This window comes from Falco cherrug, chromosome 3 (assembly GCF_023634085.1).
Source record: "Falco cherrug isolate bFalChe1 chromosome 3, bFalChe1.pri, whole genome shotgun sequence".
In the NCBI taxonomy this organism is placed as follows: Eukaryota; Metazoa; Chordata; class Aves; order Falconiformes; family Falconidae; genus Falco; species Falco cherrug.
In genome coordinates, this window is record NC_073699.1 from 57,662,507 (window position 1) to 57,682,381 (window position 19,875).

Here is a 19,875-nt window from a genome sequence, read left to right on the forward strand (position 1 = left end):
TGAACAGACCATCCAAACGCAAAGACCTGTGGCTAAATGCAGAGAGAAAGCTGGCTGGGACAGCAACAGAGGCGTAGGTGGGAGTAGAAGGGGGTCTCTGATGTGTGTTGCTAAAGAGGAAAGGAGACTTTCTAAACTGGGAGGGACTAGACTGGGGTCGATAAGACACAGGATAGCAAGGCTGGGCAATCAGAGTCCGGGGGAAAGGTGAGCATGAACAAAGGGCTGCAGAACACAAGGATATGGGAAACAGAAGGAATATGGGGACCTCAGGGTGCAAAATTCGAAGTTATGCTCTAATCCCAATATCAAGCACCCCTAATACAGATCTTGGTTTAAGGGATGTGAAAAATACAAGACTGCCTCCTTCTTTCCTCCCCTCTCCCCCAGTACGGGCTATCAGAAAAGCTCCCTTCCCTCATAACCAAGCCACCTTGTTTGCTGTCTGAAATGACAGCACTTTTTTTGGGCTGCAGTCCCACACTGTTGGCATGACGTTTTCCTAAGACTGGGAATGCTAAGCCAGAACTGGGGGTGGGGAGTAGATCAATAAATGATACGCTGTAACCTTGCAAATGCCCAGGCCAGCCAAAGGTGAGTTCCCCAGAGGGGATCACATAGCTTTCGCTCCATAAAAGCTTTCTGCTCCTCAACTGAGCACTCGTCCCTCTGTTGTCAAGTCAGAGGCAAGAATTTATCAAGTGTTTACTGCCACAATACAGAGTATTACTGGACCACAGGAACTGAACAAGTGCATTAAAAGATCACTGGAGGACTGCAAAGAATTATTTTCAATGATCCTTCAACTATGCAAGAATTGCTAGCACTGTTAATCTGACAGGTCTATATTCCCCTTCCTATTTGCGAAGACTAAAAGCAAGCTAGAGGTCTCTCGGTCAGAGGTGAAGTTTAACAGCAAATACAACAACTTCAGTATCTAACTGCTGAATTTTGCATTATATGCCTGAAAGCAAAGGAATAGTTCCCTCCCCACCAGTGGTACAATGGCAGAGCATTGGGACCTGCAGCAGCCCATGTAAAGATAAGATGCGCCTTTGAAACAGCTGACATACAGCCCAAACCCGGCTGTTATCTTCCCAACACATGCAGAGCAAAGATATCTGGAGACAGGAGGCAGCCTGAGAAGCAGAAACAGCCCACTCACAACTGCAGACAGCTCTGAAAGCTGCTCCACAGGCAGCATATTCTGAGCAGTGGACTGAAGCTCACATGGAGCTTCTTGCTACCTTGCGTCAGTGTCTTCAGACTCCAACCCTTCTCTGAACAGTCAGACTTGGGTACCTTTGCATTGCACTGCAGAAGAGACAGATTAAGAACTATCACATTCATGCGTTTTCTTTTTGGCGGTAGAATGGATCAGGACATTAAAATCCTTACAGTAAACTGCCACTTTAAAAGAAGGCAGTGCATTTGTTACTGATAGTTTCCCCCTGTATATATTAAATAGAAGATTGTTAGCATATGCACATTTATTTAGAACAAATGTATGGCGCACAGAACTGTGGATGGTTTTTTGCTGGCAAAAATTGTCACAACAGTGAGTACAAAACATTTTCTTCTCCACGCTAAGTACCTCTTGGGCCCTTAAAGTCATCAGGTAGCAGAGTTTGGGTGCAAGGTGTTCTTCACTAGAAATGAGGAATCTCTTTCAAAAGGTGAGGTCCATTTGTCTTGTAAACAAATGCTATGACATTTGATACAAGAATAACTTCAGGGCCATGGTAGGGATGTATGTAGTATAGCTCATCTCTGAGACTGACAGAAAAGTATTGCACAGTGAGTAGAACATTATTTGCTAATCTGATCCTTCTGTTAGAAAACTTGAAAAGATGGTTAATGCCAGTGATCCCAGTCTACGCTGCACTGAGGAAACCTGACTGCTGCTGACCCAAGCTAATCCAAGGTACTGCACAATAATTATTAATCAGAAGAAGCATTTAGGTATGGCATGAAGTGTGCCTGTAACTCATGACAGATTGCTGAATGAATGATAGCTGCTACAACCTAGAGATGTCTAACAAGGCATTAACATCCGTCAAAACAGCAGTAACATACTGTGGTAGTGCCCCACTACTGCTTAGCTCAGCCAAAATAAGGAACTCCAGCAGAACACCTAACAGCTGTACAACCGTCTGCAGAGCCAGCTCGGTCAGGTCCAGAGTATCTCCATGTGATGCAGTGAGGTATAGTCCGTATATTAAAGCATGCAAGAGGAGACCAAAGGGCAGTTGGGCAAGGAAGTCATTCCAGTGAAGAAAAAACCTACAGACAGAAAATTTGCTTCCCTCTTTACTAACAACCTCCACTTCCTGGCTTGCTTCAGGTTCTAAGTCAGTCATCATTTACAGCACCATGACAAGTTTTAACCACTTTAAGTGCTTCTTCCCCTCCTGATGTCTGAGTAGCACATAGAGAGAGGTGTAGTCCTATTTACACCAGTACCTATAGGTACATCAGTCTCCGGAAGAGCATTAAAGGGAAAGGTGACTCCAGCAGAGAAGTTCCAGCCCAAAGCTGCGTGATGACTTAGGAGTACTGAAACAGAATATTTTGACTGATGTCTTCTGTACGCTGACCCCCTGAGGGAAAGTTTCACCAGTCTGTAGGAAACTACAAATTGTTTCCCTTCCTAGAACAAAGGAAATGAGTTTCCATCACTGTACTGATGAACAAGAACCTGCTATGAACTTTATCCAAGCATAGAATTTTATGGAGTTCATTATTACATTTCTGATGCACAGGAATATAAGTCATGTCTCTGAACACTCAACAGGCCAATACTTGTTAGTTTGCATTTTTGGAAACAGCAGGTATTTCTGTCCTAGAGGTGAGTGATAGCAATGAAGAAGTTTCACGACAGGTTGTGCGACTTTTTTTCTTTGGTAACTCATTTAGATGCCAGAAGTTTTTACTTTCCACAAAAAAAATGTTGGGAAACTAGAAGTTACTAAACAACAAAACAACTAACAATACTTACTTCAGATACAGCAGAAAACAAAGTAAAAAGCCACAAGGCATAGGATAAACAGATAAAAGCCCAGTACATGTAAACAGTTTTATTTCATGCTTATTTAACAGCACAGAGTAGCAAGGAACAAACTGGAGGGTTGAACCCTCTACTGCAGTTCCTCTGACTTTTTGCTTACAGATGCAGCTGCACCTTCTGGCAATGCAGAACTTGGCACAGGCAAAAGGAAGCTTAATGCAGCACTCTTCTGCAGTACACGGCTAGCATGGATTAATTGAAATCTGCGTTTTTGGAATTCAAAGCAATAAACAGTTCTCACTTACAACAAAAACCTCGGCTCAAACATTCCGCTTCAATGGAAAAAAACCAAAAAACCCTAACACTTTTTAGACTACAGTAACATAAGACTTTCAGCCATGACCAGTAGTAAAGTATAATGGTATTTAGAGATAACACAGCCTTGTTATTTACCCATCTAATTTCTCTCCCTATCAAAAAAAAAAAACACCCGCAAACCAACCCACCAAACCTCCCCCAGCAGAATTACTGATGAAAACGATTCCTCTCAATTACAAGTCTCTCTCCTGTATCCTCTCAAAACCAGCAAAACACCACAAATGTTTCTTAGAGTTCTCTACAAACTACTGATTTATAATTTGATTAGTATAAATTATTTGAATAAAGAAAAAGGTCCATCATATCCAAAGCTCCTGTACAAGTTTCTCTATCACTCTTAGTCATACATGCATAATTTTAGTAATTCAGGTGGATATTTTTCAGTGAGGACTACAGTTCCGTGAAGCTCTGTTAAATGTTACAAAGGTAATGAAAGAATTGGGTAGCATTGCCAAAATCTTCACAAACTTACATCAGATTTTTTATAATCATTTCTTATGTTCACATATTAACAATTTGACACAGATAAGAAGTAAAGGTACAAGTGAAATATGTTTGAATGCTCATGAGCAATTGTAACTTTATTAAGTTTCCGTCTAAGTTCTATTGTAATTGCACTTGTTCTGAAATTTCCCGACTGACAGATCTTCCAGCAACACGCACTATTCAAACCCAACACTGATCCAACCTTGAGAACATGCCCATCACAGCCCTGTGACTATCAGGGTTCAGATGGTCTTGTCTAGACCTTGTCAGGATCTCTAGACCTGAGATTTTCAAATGCAGGCCATGCCATCAGCAAGAATAAAGCAAATGCTGTAAATACAGATGTTTCTACCATTGTCAGAGACAAGGCTGGTTTAGAAGAGCAAAGACTGGGAACAGTTCATCTATTAATACTATTAAACTCAGATTTGGGTCAGTCACTTAAGAAACTTGCCAACAACAGCTGTTTGATGTACAGTAAGAACAAATTCTAAAAGCTGGATTTAGGGTAAAAAGAAAGGTTCAGTATATTTTTATATTATTACTTCAGCCCAATTTTAAGTCACTTAAATTCAATAGCTGAAATTTAAAGAGGTGTCTGAATGATTTATGCTTCTTCAGCACATGCTGTTCTCATTATGAACATTTAGAACATTTCTTATCTTCAAAAAGTACATTTTGTTCTCTGCCACTCAAGTATGTACACCAAACACTAAGTTACAAAGAAAAGCAGATATATTGAAATTAATTATTGCTGGTTTTCATGAAGTACAGTCAAGAAAACCAACTACATTTTTTCGTGCCCTTTCTCTATCCGCAGCCTTACACATACCCAAGGTAAAAATACATAGTTTATTCCTCGCCTTCTAACAAGTTGGATGATATTTTTGGGTATTGAAGGTATGTTTTCAATTATCTGTTGAGTTCCGATATTACACAGAACTAAAGCTGCAGCAATTCTTCACACAATTGCCCAGTTTGCTCACTTAACAATCCTTTCCAAAGGGATTGTAGATATATCACCAACTGTGGTGGCTCCACTTGAACACTATGGGAATTGAGGCAACCCTTTACAGGACATCTTTTACCTCAGTACATGAATTAAACATATAATCTAGTGTTCTGCAAGGCTGCTAATTTTTTTGTTTTGTTATTTTATGTGAAGCCTCTCACACAGATCTCAGAGACATTCTTTTGAAAGCAACTGCAGTGGGATGGGAGAAAGCAGACAAAGTTAAGTAAAGAACAGTTGATAAGACTAAATTTGGAAAGGGCAGTTGGAAGTGATGGTTTTACAGAAAAGTGTGTTTTCATTTAGATATTTCTGCTTTATATGAAGCCCATTTCAGAGCAAGTATGAGCAGAGATATGATAGTATTTGTCTTTTTTTCATTGGACATGCAGCATGTTTACACCAGATACATTTGAAGACCAATTCTATAATGCTTAGCAATGGAAGCAGACAATATGAAATATTTTTTCCAGTCATCTGTATGCAGCCCACTAGATTCTTTATAGTTTTACACAAAATGGTTTTCAGAAAAAGGGCAAGAAATGGAAACTGCACAGACTTGAAAGTCTGCAGACTTTATTCTTCACTTGCAATGTTTGCATCATGGTTTGAAACTAAAAATCTGTAAGCACATAACAATAAGAGAAAAGAGCAAAGTTATAATCACAAATCTCAAGAAGCAGGTAATTAACGCATGAAAATAACTGACAGCTGCATTGTTACATAGTGAAAGTTAAAATCATAACAAGTTCTCTGGAATAGGTATCTTTCACCTCAATGGTTTCATATAGTGCATTTTTAAATAATCAGCTTATATCCATTTAAAAGTACACCTAATTACAGTAGTAGCTATCAAGGCGACCTTTGAAACTCCATGCTCTTTTCTAACCTACATAACCTCATTTTTGCTAGCAAGTTAGCTAACATTGGACTCTGTGAAAATGAAGAATGCAAACAAGTTTTAACAATAATATTTAAAGATGAAAAAAAAATTATTTACTGCAGAGCTGTAACTGTTTGAAATATCCAAAGACTGTCAAGTCAATGAAATTTAAGCCAGTTGTATAAGCAGCAAAACTGCAATATCCTTCTAAATTGAAACAAGCTATCCTACTTAGCAAGGGAATGTCTTAATTTTCTACTCCAGTCAATTTAAAAACAGCTATATTTTGAAGGATTGCATCTGACCCTGGGTCTACCTTGCTCGTATGGGGCCTCGTCCAGTGATTCACATAGCAACACACAGAGAAAAATGGCCACTGCAGAAACTAAAGGGACATTTCCCATTTTGCAGTCAATCCAGCCCAATCAGAGAGAAATTGAGCAAGTTAAGAGGGATTCTTCTGATTCTTAATGTATTGTCATGTAGCAAAATAAAATGTGACCACGAAATACAGTTATTCCAGAGTCACTTGCTAAATATCATACAGAATTTAATTGCACATAGATTTCTCTGTGAATTAAAAGTAAATATCCTAAGGAGTTTGACAACACAGACAAAATGAGTAATGACATATAAATATCACATGTACCTGCCTAAAGAACATGGTACCAAATAGCTAGAGTGTGAGGAAAACCTCTATGTGGAGTAAGCCTCTCTTTCCCTACCAAAGAACGGGCAAGTAAGCTAATACAGTGTAACAAAAAATGAGTTTAAAGGTACTTAAGAGCAATTTAAAGAACTGACTTCATGTCTTTTGCTCCTCTGCTACAGCAAATGCTATATTGCCATGAATTCACACTGTAGTGAAAAGATGTCATCTTCAAAATCAACTTCATGTTTAAATGCTGTTCTTCCTGCTCTGTCATTTCTGGTGATAAATACTAGGAAATCAATGAGGAAACATCATTTGAAGTGAGCCATTCATCATGTACCGAAAAGGGTAAGTACCCCATAAATTGCAGTGATCCGTTTCCTATTAGAATCACACAACAGAAGGCAACAGAGATGCCATTAGCAATTTTTATGACCTCCGTAGGTAGAGGATAAGGTTAGGAAATGGCTATAAAGCAGTTGTTGGGTGGGGAAGGAAGAAAATTTTCAAGAGAACCAGAGTTATTAGGAAACCAAGGGCGGGGGGTGGGGGTGGGGGGGATGGGGGCGGGCCAAGGGAAGAGACAACAGATAACAGCCTCACCAACTACACATCTTCATACTTAACAAATCTGTGGATTGACAGTTCTCCTAAGTGATGCTGAATATTTGAGTAAATTTTACAGTCAATAGAACCTTATTATACTGTGGTGTGGATGTAGGCCCCAAAAATTTGCTATCATTGCTATGCAAAACATGAAATAAAAATTCAAGCCTTAAAATGAAAATGCAAATTTTACAAAAGTCAAGTGCTGTGGGAGTTGGACTCAATGATCCTCATGTGTCCCTTCCAACTCGAAATATTCTATGATTCTGTGCTTTTGATTTTGTCTCAGCCCTGTTTCCCTTCCCCATCCCATGCTGGGCAACACTCTGTGCTCTCTCCACCAAAAACAGGCAGGATGAATGACTAGATAGAAAAAGGATAAATAAAAATTACAATTTGTGGTGTGCCCCTTCACAACTTGCCAGCATCATATATAAGGACATGACTAAATACCAATCCTGAAAGAAGAAATGAAGCTTTATGCATGAATAGGCTACTCCTAAGGCACTGGGAGTGGGGTTGGGTAAAGGCAGGAGAAAAGAAAGGAAGAAATTGTTTTATTCTCAAATGTTCCCTCAATTAATTTTACTGTATTTAACATCTTCTCAGACTCAATTTGACATACCAGCAAGAGATTACATTTTTAAGGTAATCTCACTCTAAACCCACAAGACTTAAATCCATACACCAAAATACCATCTAGTCTTCTGAAACAAATCGTAGGAAAGCACCTCCTATGTGTCTCAAAATTCAAGAAAACAGGCAAAACCCCCACCTAATGACATTAATTAAGTTTAAGGGATGGAAAACCAAATTAAATAGAATAAAATGATTATGCATCTCCTGTGACCCAGGGTCTAGTCTGCAAACCACTGGGAAAAGCCTCTGACCTGTGTTATACATTAAGACAGTCTAAAGGAATGTTGAGTCAGTTCTGTTCTTGCTTCCTCCCTTCCCATACACCCACCACAAATGAACACTGAATATTTCAACAGAATTCACCACAGCTCAGTGAATCAGTATTTATTTACACAAGTCTTTGACATTAGTTCTTCCTTAGTTTCCACCTTACACAATACAGTGCAAGTCACTTGACTCGTTGGAGCCAAAGTTCCGTGGAAATCCACATTCAAAATTCCACATTCACTCCACCATGGCTAAACTGGAGCTGCAAGTGCATCTACCAGCCAGGACTCTGGTCCACTGACTGTGATAGTGGTGGTAAAAATATGACAGTCTAAATACCTAGAGAGGAATTTTCCCCTCAGTGATACCTGGTATCGCCTTACAAGCCACCCACAGATGAGCCCATCCCACACTAATTATTAAACTACTTTCTTTTGCCAGCAGCCAGGATCAAATGAATGTTATTACAGTCAAGAAAGTGAGGGGCTAGTTAGCCTTCATAAGTGAGACTGATTTCATCTACACGAAAGCGCGCTAATCACATTTCTTTTTTTAACATTTCAGACCAGCTTTCACACATCCTATCTTATTTTTTCCTCAATGAAGTTAATTTTGTGAAATAGTCAAGGGAATAATTGTAATAATTTAGGGCTTTAGCTGTTTCCCAGAGAGCCAATTTTGTGTTCCAAACAGTGCTACCAAGACCTTCATTAAGCTTTGTAAAATCAGAGCTCAGAACACGATCTCAGAGTAACGATGTTTTTCTTCCCTCTGTGCCAGTGTATCTGCCATACCCAGAACACAAGGGTACCATGACACAGTACCCTTTTGTAGCACACTCCCCTTACAGAGTAAAACCTTGGCATCTGCAATAAGTTAGGAAAAAACACTAAAAGTTATCTCTGCTTACACAGCTATGCTCAATTCAACGTTTTTTATGCATGACTGAAAGGAGTCCCCAAGTCTGCTGGCCAGCCAGGCAGCAGCCCCAAATTCAGCCATACAAACAGAAGTGGTAGGTACATCTTTACAGAAGGTTTTTGGGGAGCTTGCCAACTTTCCTAAAACCTGGTGTTATGCTGCAATTTCTAGCCTTAATCCATGATGCTATTTTTTGACTCCCAGGAACTCATTCCCGATCATCCTGCTTCACCAAGCTCCTTTCCCAGTGTTCCTGTATTCTGCTGCTGAGTTTGAGTCCAGCCTCTGCCTCAGCCCCGACTTGAGGCTTCAATGCTTACTGTGGCATGCTGGCACTTTGGCATTCCACATGACAGGCTGGCATGCACATCCCCACCTTTCCCTCAAAATTAATACATTTTTACTACTTTGGTCTTTGACCTTGGGTTTTTCTGACCCTGACCATGACCTGCGTCTATCCCAGCAGCAGCCTGACCCAGCCACTAAGGCAAACCCACCAATGTCCTAGCCACAGCAGAGATTGCAGAGTACTTGTATATAAGCACCAGATAGGGGGAGGAGGTGGGGGTTGCTTGATGATCTATTTTCATGAATACAAGCAGAAGTCAAGCAGCACTGCCAGTAGTCCTACAGATCAGTGAGAACACTGTGGTGCTCACTTCTTCCAAATCTGCTTCTCAAATGGAAGTGGCAAAGGTCTTTAGAGTTCCTCCCCTCAGATCATGGTGCTCCATGTGGACCACCAGCAATGAGGCAAGGCACTGTTAAGTCAAAAGGTTTAAGATATTTACTGACAGCATGTACTGGGTTTGCATTGCAAGGTTTTGTAGCAGGCGGGCTACAGGGGTGGCTTCTGTGAGAAGCTTCCCCTGCGTCTGACAGAGCCAGTGCCAGCCGGCCCCAAGATGGACCCGCCGCTGGCCAAGGCCGAGCCCATCAGTGACGGTGGTAGCGCCTCTGGGATAACATATTAAGAGGGGGTAAAAAAAAACCCAAATAATGGGGCAACTGCAGTCAGAGGCAGGCATGAGACTATGTGAGAGCAACATCCCTGCAGACCCCCAGGTCAGTGCAGGAGGGGCAGGGGGGGGTCCAGGCGCCGGAGCAGAGATTCCCCTGCAGCCCGTGGTGAAGCCCACGGTGGGGCAGGCTGTGCCCCTCAGCCCATGGGGGTCCGTGGTGGAGCAGATCCCCACCTGCAGCCCGTGGGGGTCCATGGTGGAGCAGATCCCCACCTGCAGCCCGTGGGGGTCCATGGTGGAGCAGATCCCCACCTGCAGCCCGTGGAGGACCCCACGCCGGAGCAGGTGGGTGCCCAAAGGAGGCTGTGACCCCGTGGGAAGCCCAGGCTGGGGCAGGGTCCTGGCAGTACCTGTGACCCCATGGGGAGAGGAGCCCAGGCTGGGGCAAGTTTGCTGGCAAGCGCCTCTGACCCCATGGTGGACCCGCGCTGGAGTAGTTCACGAAGAACTGTAATCCATGGGAAGGACTCACATTGGAGAAATTCATGGAGAACTGTCTCCCGCGGGAGGGACCCCAGGCTGGAGCAGGGCAGTGTGAGGAGCCTCCCCCTGCGAGGAAGGAGCGGCAGAGACAGCGTGTGATGGACTGACCGCAGCCCCCGCTCCCGTCCCCCTGCGCTGCTGGGCAGGAGGAGGGAGAGAAAACGAGGAGTAAATTTGAGCATGGGAAGAAGGGGGCAGGGGTGGGGGTGGGGAGAAAGTGTTTTAAGATTTACTTTTTATTTCATTATCTTACTCTGATTTGATTGGTAAAAAATTAATTTCCCCAAGTCAAGTCTGTTTTGCTCATGACTGTGATTGCCGAGTGATCTCTCCCTGTCTTTATCTCAACCCAGGAGGCTTTCATTATCTTTTCTCACCCCTGTCCAGCTGAGGAGGGGGATTGATAGAGTGGGTTTGGTGGGCACCTGGCATCCAACCAGCATCAACCTACCACACAGCAGAAGAGCAACAAGGTTAAAAACCCTTTTGATTCCATTTTAGGCATTACAATGAATGAACTGCTGTGGAAACACATTATTCTGATCTAACCCTCCTGTCTCCTCTCCCAGCTGGTTTGTTCAACTCCAGTCCAGCCCCAGTCATCCCATAGGATCCACATCACAATCCTAAGTTTTATCCCAGCCCAGCAACACTCTCCCATCATCCCAAGGCTCCTTACAAACCAGATCCCATGTTTGTATCTGAATTTGTCAGAAGCACTTGGTTTCATCACATCTTTTTTCCCCTTACCTCAGCAGTTCTCAGGCTCCTTGCCAACACCTTCTCAGTGTCACTGCTCAGCTTTGCCTTCAACAGCCCCTTCACTTCTGTCTTATTTTGATTACCATACGCTACCTCCTCACCAAGCTAATCTTGATTTCTTCTAGCATGTGCTTCCCTTCCAGTTTCCAAACCCTGAGATTCTTGTATGGCCCGTCCAATCTCCTCATTTTTTTCTACATCCAAGCTCCTATTTCTCAGCCTCCTTGTTTACTCCCCCCATGATTATTTCCATTTCCTCACCGTCTAAGCCAAGCAGCTTCCACCTGCACATTGCCTAAATCCAACCAGTAAAGCCACACAGTCACACACACACACACCCCCAACCCTAAAAGTCTCCTCAGTTTCAGTGCCTGACCTTCAGATGGGTTGTTAAGGTCGAGGGGTACAACTAAAGGTTGTACAGCTGCAGGCTGTAACTGACTCATAATTTTAGCAGTGCAGCACTAGCAAGTTTCTGAGAGTGAATATACTAGAAGTTTTGGCTTTTAACGCTGATAACTTTGGCTGATTTCTGAAGGGACAGCAAAGATGCACACTCAAGATTAAATCTACTCCTGCCAAGCACACAGTAATTAGAGAGCAAGGATGTTTAAAAAAAAAAAAAGGGGCAAGAATGAACAATGTTTCCCTAGTATTTTCCGTTCTGCAAACAAAGCAATTGCTCCATCTGTGCGCCTGGATGCCAAAAACTGCCAACTACTTTGACTGAAACAAGGGGACAGAGTAGTCTGGAACAGCTGTTCAGCAAGCACCAGTTTCACACAAATGACTGAAGTCTGGTAAAGCACTGGAACACTAAATTATCTAACAGAAACTACTTGCAATTCTCAGCAGATTACCAGTTTCATCTGCAGTAACAACAACAAAAAAAAGTATCTTTACCCAAAAGTATTTGCAAAAGTATTCGCTGTTTCCTCTCATTTATTTCTGAAAGTTACTATTCCTTCATAGCCAATTTTAACCTTGGTAAGGCTTTTAACCTTCATATTGCCACCACTTCCCCAGCTCCCAAGAGGACTCAGAAAAGAACTTTCAAGCTTACACTCAACTTACTGTGTTGATACAACTAGCTTTAGACCAACTCCTTTAACTTAAGACAAAGTCATATAAATTTGCTATTACCAAACTCAAAGTCATTTACTGTGTAATTTCCAGTCTCTTTTGAGACAAAAATCCTCATCATTAAGCAAAGCTCCTCTTTGCAGTAATAGATTAACAGTTTTGTAAACTGATAAAACTAAGCTCTAGTAACACATCTATCATACACCTACCATACCTGCATCAGAAGGCCCCAGATTCAGGGAGGTTCAAACTAACCAGCTCTACCCTGATGAAACTTTCCTCTGTAAAGGGAAAAAAAGAGGAAAAAAGCAAAAATTTCAGATGAAAAAGATCAGGTCATCTAATGCCTCTTGTCTTCTCAGGCTATTGAAAAAGATATTTCCTAGTGCTGTATACACTCCAGCTGTGACTCAGCTTCCTGATGTGTGCATGACCTGCACTCTGTCTCTCAGAATACTAGGCTAGTATTTTACTACTCCAGAAATCACCCAGAGCAGTAATTGGAAACAATGGTTTCCAAAGATACAAAAAATGGTTTTCTCTTCTCCATTTCTAATTTTTAATCTTGTAAGGGGTAGCTTAACACACTGAAATGCAGACTTCCAACATCCCACCCTGACCAGCACACACACTTATAAACAGATGTAAGACCACTGTATCATGGAAGAATTGGTTCAGAAGCAATTCAGTCATGGACATTCAAGTCTGAACACCTGAACTGGGAGAAAGAAGTTCCAGCCTATGGCCACGCTTCCTACAGCTGTAATTCCCTCCAAACACATGATGCCTGATCAAAAACAAAAACATATATTCACATATTTTTGGCCAAAGGTAAGTAAAGAGCTTTGTTTGAACGGCCTAGGCTTACCTCAAAAGGTCTTTATTCAAATTTTATAAAAAACTTTATTTTTTCAAAATTACCCTACTGTCACCGTTCACATGTATGGTCAGGAAGTACAAACCCACTGATTTTTTGCTTCACTAAAGATTAAACTGCAGGTTGGAAGGAAAAGAAAGTCATCCCAAAAGCACAACATGTTTTAAGAAGTTGATTTTCTTTTCTTTTTTAAAGATGGCAATAATATGACTAATCGAATAGCACCTCACAAAACAATAAAGCTAGTGAATCAGGTGCTCCTGTTTTTCACAGGAATACGAAGGAAAACTATCCAAGGCCTAACTCGCTTAAATTGCCACAGCACAGAAGTCAGACAGTTGCACTGACTTCATCACCACTCACAAAGCAGGGAAGGTAAGTCAATAAACTGACCCTCTAAGATCTGTCTAGTTCAGTAATTGTCATCAGTATCCAGTTGGCATAAAAAAAAAAAAGTAGTCATGATCATGACCTTTGCATTTCTACAAACATTAGCCATTGTCATGAGGAAGACCTCTTTGGCCTTATAATTTACATGCTGTTAACAACCAGCAAGAACACAGCATGTGTGTCGGTTACTAAATAATGTAAGAAAAATTGGATGTCACACTCATACTCTACTGTTTCTGTGCACAGCCATGCACATTGAAGCTTATTACATTTAAAACTTTAGATAAAATTTAAAATGAATCAATTTTTAATATTCACAGGCCTTTTTATGACTATATTATTACTGCTTTGGGGCAAGATGAAGGATTATTGGGTTTATTTGTATTATTTGTATTTATTTTGTGCTGTATCTTTTTGCCTGGTTTCTGAGGGAAATGTGGTCAATTTATCATGTTTTCTGTCAAGTACCTCTTAAATCCACAATTCCATACAAATGAGACAGAGGTACAGCGGTCTGAAAGATACTTCATCCCCTCAATATTCATGAGGAAACCTAGCCAGTTAGGCAAGACATTTGATTGCGTCTCAGTTACAGGTAAAGGCAGTAAGAAGCCATTGGAAGGGCTGATTCTAAATACAGAAAACATTTTAAATCAGAGTTTATCAATCAAGAAATCCAAATCTTTAGAAAACTAGGCTTCTTCAATTCTGACACTCCTGGAATTGCTTATAATACTTAGTTTTATTACCTATAAAATCAACATGGTGCAGAAAAGAAAACTGTACGCTGCTTTCATCTGGCTCACTGCCTGCAGAAAACACACTGTCAGCAAAGAACAGATCTAGAACACTTTCCCACACAATCAAAAACCAATGGGGTGGTCAGAACAACCTAAAACCAGACATGGCATGTCAGACCACAAGCCTCCCTCCTCAAGTCACACAGTACCCAACAGCAGATACTCAGCGAAGAATACAAACCCTGTGACATTCCTGCAGTAGTAATTATCCAAAATATTCTTCTAGCCTCCACCGATCTGCAGCTCAAGCCTCATTCAACAGCAACCATAAATTTAACCAGCTGCTTTAGAAACCATCTAAACTTTCAGTGTGCCTGCGTCCTGAGAAAGGAGTGCTACAACCCACCTCACACTTGCAGTTATCACCTTTTGTTTGCATTCAGCATGGCCCCTGCTAATTTCATTTGATGCTCCTCAGTTCTTTTTCCACAGAAGACATTGAACAGCTACCACCTTCTGCCCCACAGTATTTTATGGACCTCAGCTGTCTTACTCCCAGGCTGAAGTCTACTTAACATAGTTCCTTACGTAGTAATAGCTGTTCTACATCTTCAATCACTCTTACTGCTTTCTCTGTATTTTTTTCATTTGTAGTATCTATTACTGCAGAAAAGAGAGTAAAGAGACAAACTGCACATGACCTTCAAGATGTAGGTATGCCAAAGATGCATGTGCATGGCAGAATCATGTATTTTGCTTTTGGTTTTTCTGTGCCCCCCCCCCAATGGCTTTTAACATTTGCTTTTCTTTGTCTCTTCCCCCACCATTACGGGCCATTAAACTAGCATGTTAATAGCACTCTCCATTACAATCTCAAGACATTGTTTCTGAGCAATAGCCCGTTCAGAGCACCTATACAAAACTGACACACATGCATGCACTTTCTAAGATATATACTGAGGAATTTCCAAAAAAGAACACTGTATGTTGCCTGTAGTACTACCCCAGTCCATCACCAAGATGGAAAAGAAGCAAGACAACCAGAATTCAGCTCTATCCTTCCTCTTCTGTTATTATGGTAGGTGATTGATTCTGTTACAGTGTTTCACAATGAGAAAGACAACATCGCATGTGAAAGAGAGATAATAAATCCTAGGCCAGCTTCAGTGGACTAGAAATTCTGCATATGGTATTTGAACAGCCCAAGAATTCCAACAAACCTTTTCATCAACTCAACCTGAAATTTAACACAAACCAATGTTGCACTTAACTATATATCGTCTTCATCCCATACTAGAAAATGTGTAGCAGGTGATAGGTTTCATTAGAGAAATTTCAGTACAAAAGAGGATTAAATCACCAAAATATAAATACATATTTATATAGGTATCTGTAAGTAAATTAAGTAATTGAGTTCTTTTTCAGGAATAACAAATTACAAGCAATTACAAAGACGATGTGAATGTAATTTATGTGCCTGCTCTGTCCCCAAAAATCTTCAGCAACAAAAAACTGAAGTTAAAAAAAAAACCAAAACAAAAACCAACACCAACACCACAATAATCAATCTGATCTGAGGGGTTGTGAGCAATGTAGAAGTAAATGACACTTTTAGTATGTGGATAATCACATAGGCACATGTTGCTCTATACTGACCAGTCATAAAAGATCACAGAAGCAGCAGAACGCACACTGTGTGAAAACCAGAAGATAAGGTGGGTTTTTCCTCTCTCTTCTCCTTAAGGCTGGCAAAGATCAGTGAAATTAAACACTGCCCAAGGCAATTGTTAAAAGCAGTTTGGCCATTAAAGTCATGTCATCTGGTGACCCAACTGACCTACATTAAACCCAGGCTAAAGGGCAATGTCATCTTTCTTTTCCTTCAGATAGCATGACTTTGCATCTTCAGCACAGATGGAAGACAACCCCTTTTTGGCCTTCTGGTTTCCACTGTATCCCTTGCTCCAAACCAGTTAGCTGCAGCTGATCTTTTGTACTTGTTTGGCCTCAGCAGTACTGCGGTAGCATGGAAGAGAGCTGAAAATGAGCAGATCTTCTCCCTTAAGGGTATTCAACTGGTATCTATCTAACCAGGGGCTGTAGCAGTCCATATACTTAATGATGAGAAAGATCCACATGCTAATGCAAATATTACAAGAATTGCCTACTTTTTTTTTTTTAATCATTCAATACATTCATTTTGGAGAGTTTGAGTACGTGAGTCATGTTATAATCACTTTTATATTAAAACATTGAATATCAGAGAAGAGGTTGCTCAATGAGTGATTTACTTTAGATCTACTGCATGGCCTACAGTTTTTCCACCCAGATTTGAGAGCTGCCATGCCAATAATGGGGATTCCTTTAAGAATTTCTCTAAAACTTTAATCCTTTACAAAGATCATTCACAATCCACTGAAATGCAGTTCCACAGATAGCACACTGGGTCATTCCAGCTCTAACCCACTTGAGCATTACTGTGCTGAAGATCCGTGACCATTGCTTGCAGAACTGCAACAGAAGTAACATCCTCCAAGCGCAATCTACTGTGCATCTTTTATACATTTTATTGACAAATTGAGTACAAATGGCTCAAGTAGGAGCACTTACACTAGTTGGTTCAGTGATAACAAATGTAAAGGAACTGGAGTTTGCTCTTGTTGGATACATACGGAAAACTGCCTTTTAAATCAGAAGATTTGCATTTAAATTAGGTCAAACAGATTTAACTGTTACTTAGAATCACAGAATAATTCAGGTAGGGATGGATATCGGAAGGCCCCTATTCCAACTTCCTACTAACAACAGCATTAGCTGTGAGAGCAGACCTGCCTGCTCAAGGCTTGGCCCAATCAAGCCTTGAAAAACCTCCAAGGGGCAAACTGCACAGCCACCTTGGGTAACTCATGCCTCTGCTTGACCATGGTCAGGGTGAAAAGGAAAGCTGCTTCCCAGCTTGTCAGTCCCCAGACCGTCTCATTACAAGGTCTGTGTGTGGAAATTCCATTAGGTCAGTTCATAGGAAGGAAAAAGGATAAACAAAATAACAGGTTTGTACTGTTTATTATCAATCTCTTAATTTATGCAGTTATTGAGGAGAAATCCCACCTTATTCAATGACTTTCTTGTAACAAACTGTGTTCAGCACAGGCCGTTTTAAGAAGAAACAAAGTAGATAAAATCTTGCAGCTTCAAAAGGGTTCTTGAATCATTTCTATGTTCTGCTCTCCCATCAGAAAAAACCACTTAAAACTAAAGAATATTCTTACAATTCATTCCATCTTTGCTCAATATGGGCTGCAAGACAAAAACACTTATTTACACTGCAAGAGCTTTCTTGTTTGTTAACAAAAGACATTTTGAGGAGCTGGCAGTGTGCCAGGAATGAATTTTATAGCTTGATCCTGCAATGTCTGCGCCTCTTCATCAGCCATCTTTGTCAATGGGAATAAACTAATAGGCTGCCTAATGGCTCAGGAGAAGATAATTTAGATCATCTTCAGTTTCATCTTATGCAAATGTATAATACATGTATGTTTCATAGTGTGGTATTTCTCTATAAATTACACATCTGCTAAAGCATCAGGTTGTTTTTACCCATAAAGAATAAAAGTTATTCCCTTGTTTGAACCAGGAGCACACTAAACATTGTTGCTTTTACAGTCAGTCAACGAAATCTTTTAAGAGAACTGCAGAAATTTATGCAACGTGTAAGAATGCAAACAGATAAATCAACTCAAAGTTTAACTTTAATTTGGTTTAAACAGACAAACTATGTGGAAAAAAAGTCAAAGACATTGACATTTGAACTACAATTGTTTTCTCTGCTGCTTAACCACACCTAGATCTACTGAGGTAAATACGCTCTACCCCACTGAAGGGTAGCATCTTACCACTGAAAGATGTAAAGAGACATTTAATGAATAAATCCTTCTGACTGCTATTTAAGAATTAAGGCATTCAAACATCTTCTATTTTTTAAAAAAAAAAAGCAATGTATTTTAACAAAAAAAAAATCAAAGTTGCAAAATCCTATTCTCAAATTCACTGTCAAGGTTGACACCTTTGCTTATATAACTCTCTCTATATATATATATATATATACAGAAACATTACACATACATTTCTAAAAATACACACACATGAAGCACCTAGTAGGAACTCCTACAATCTAATCACTGAACAATGTGTTGAAGGGAAGAACATGTACTTAATGCCTCATGAAAGTTTAAGTTTTTTATGACTACATTAACACGTTTCAGTTTGTCCAAAACACACACTTTCAAGAGAAAGGTTTCCATTGGATAGACTCCTTTCTTAAGATTACCATGAAAGAGAAGTTTTCAGAAGAAATTTAAAATAGAACCTAAAAAGTTGACAGAAAAGCAGTATTCCACATGGGCTGGTCAAGTAATTCTTGTATAGAAAGAAAAGCAGAACAAGTTCTTTAGCTAGCACACTTAGACTCTGTATTAAATATTCTGGTATATGGCTTATTGCATCTTTCATATTCAGAAATGAAAGTTATGTCTTAAGAGCCATGCCTGGAATACTCGCAGGCACTACCCAACCCATCAATTTAATACAGAATGAAATCAAAAGCTGAAGCTTAGCGAAGAAAAATCTCAAACAGAAATTAGTGGCTTTTAGTTTGTTATTCAGCACAAGTATCTTTTCTTATTCTTACTCCAAAGGCAACTGGCTGAAGTGCCAGTTATTGTGCGCAACTGCTTAGAAGCTAAGCGATGAGAAGCTTAACAGAAGATATTGGCACCATTTTAAAACATGGTAGAGTGAGAGTCTGGGAGTAGAACAGGGCAGCATGAAGAAAAATAATTCTGTCCTCTGGATTTCCCAGTTCAAAATACCTTGTGTCATATTCTGTATCATGCCCTAATGAATTATATATTACCGAAGCTTATCTGGTACCTGCAATATTTTACAAGATGCTTACCAGATATGCAACATTTGCCTTTTGTAACATACCAATTCTCCTTGCCTCTTGTTGAAATTGACACATTTGTTAGGATGGCAAAATCACACTTGCTTTAAACACAGGCCACAGATGTCTAGATAAAGGAAAGCTCTTCCATTTAACTGCATGTAAGATTTCCTATGAATTTATGCTAAGCCAAACATGGTTTCTATTATTGTGGGGTTTTTATTCAGACTATAACTTCCACATAATACGTGGATGTTCTTTTGTGCAGTGTTTGAAAAGCGTTTGTATACAAGGCCCAAGGCAGCATTGCTGCATTGACGACTGGCCTAACTAAATGTGTAGGTTCTGGCTCTTGGCAACTACATTTTCTCCAGAAAGCAAAGCCATACACTTTTCATAAAAGCTAGTGAAACCTTCCCAGATAATTCTTTAATTTCTGTACATAGGCAGAGTCAAGCATAACAAGCAAACCCCTTAGTCTAAACCTAGCTCCCTAAACAAAACAAAAGAGCAGGCACAGCAAGAGGAGACCCTAGCTGCCCCTGCTACCAGCACGATAGGACAGCAGTAGAAGTGTGCTGGGCACCCCCAGACATCAGCCAGCAGCGGGGTATCCATGTGTTGTGGGGAAGCCTGGTTAAACTCACAGTCCAGCTTCAGCCATGGGACCCCCTCTGCGTTTCACCTACCAACTTTCTTCCTAGAGCAGCTCAAAACAAAGTAAC

The 19,875-nt window shown here is 40.5% G+C and overlaps 1 protein-coding gene across 13 annotated transcripts in view; it reads right to left on the reverse strand.

Moving 5' to 3' along the window:
* GREB1L (GREB1 like retinoic acid receptor coactivator) overlaps nucleotides 1-19,875 on the reverse strand; it is a 144,585-nt gene that overhangs the window by 100,003 nt on the left and 24,707 nt on the right. Inside the window, exon 1 of one of the 13 annotated variants that reach the window (XM_055704269.1) lies at nucleotides 12,416-12,528. The exons of the other annotated variants lie outside the window; for them this stretch is intronic. The gene's annotated coding sequence lies outside the window, so the exon portion shown is untranslated. Of the gene's footprint in view, nucleotides 1-12,415; nucleotides 12,529-19,875 lie in introns of those variants that run through there. 13 annotated transcript variants of the gene reach the window in all.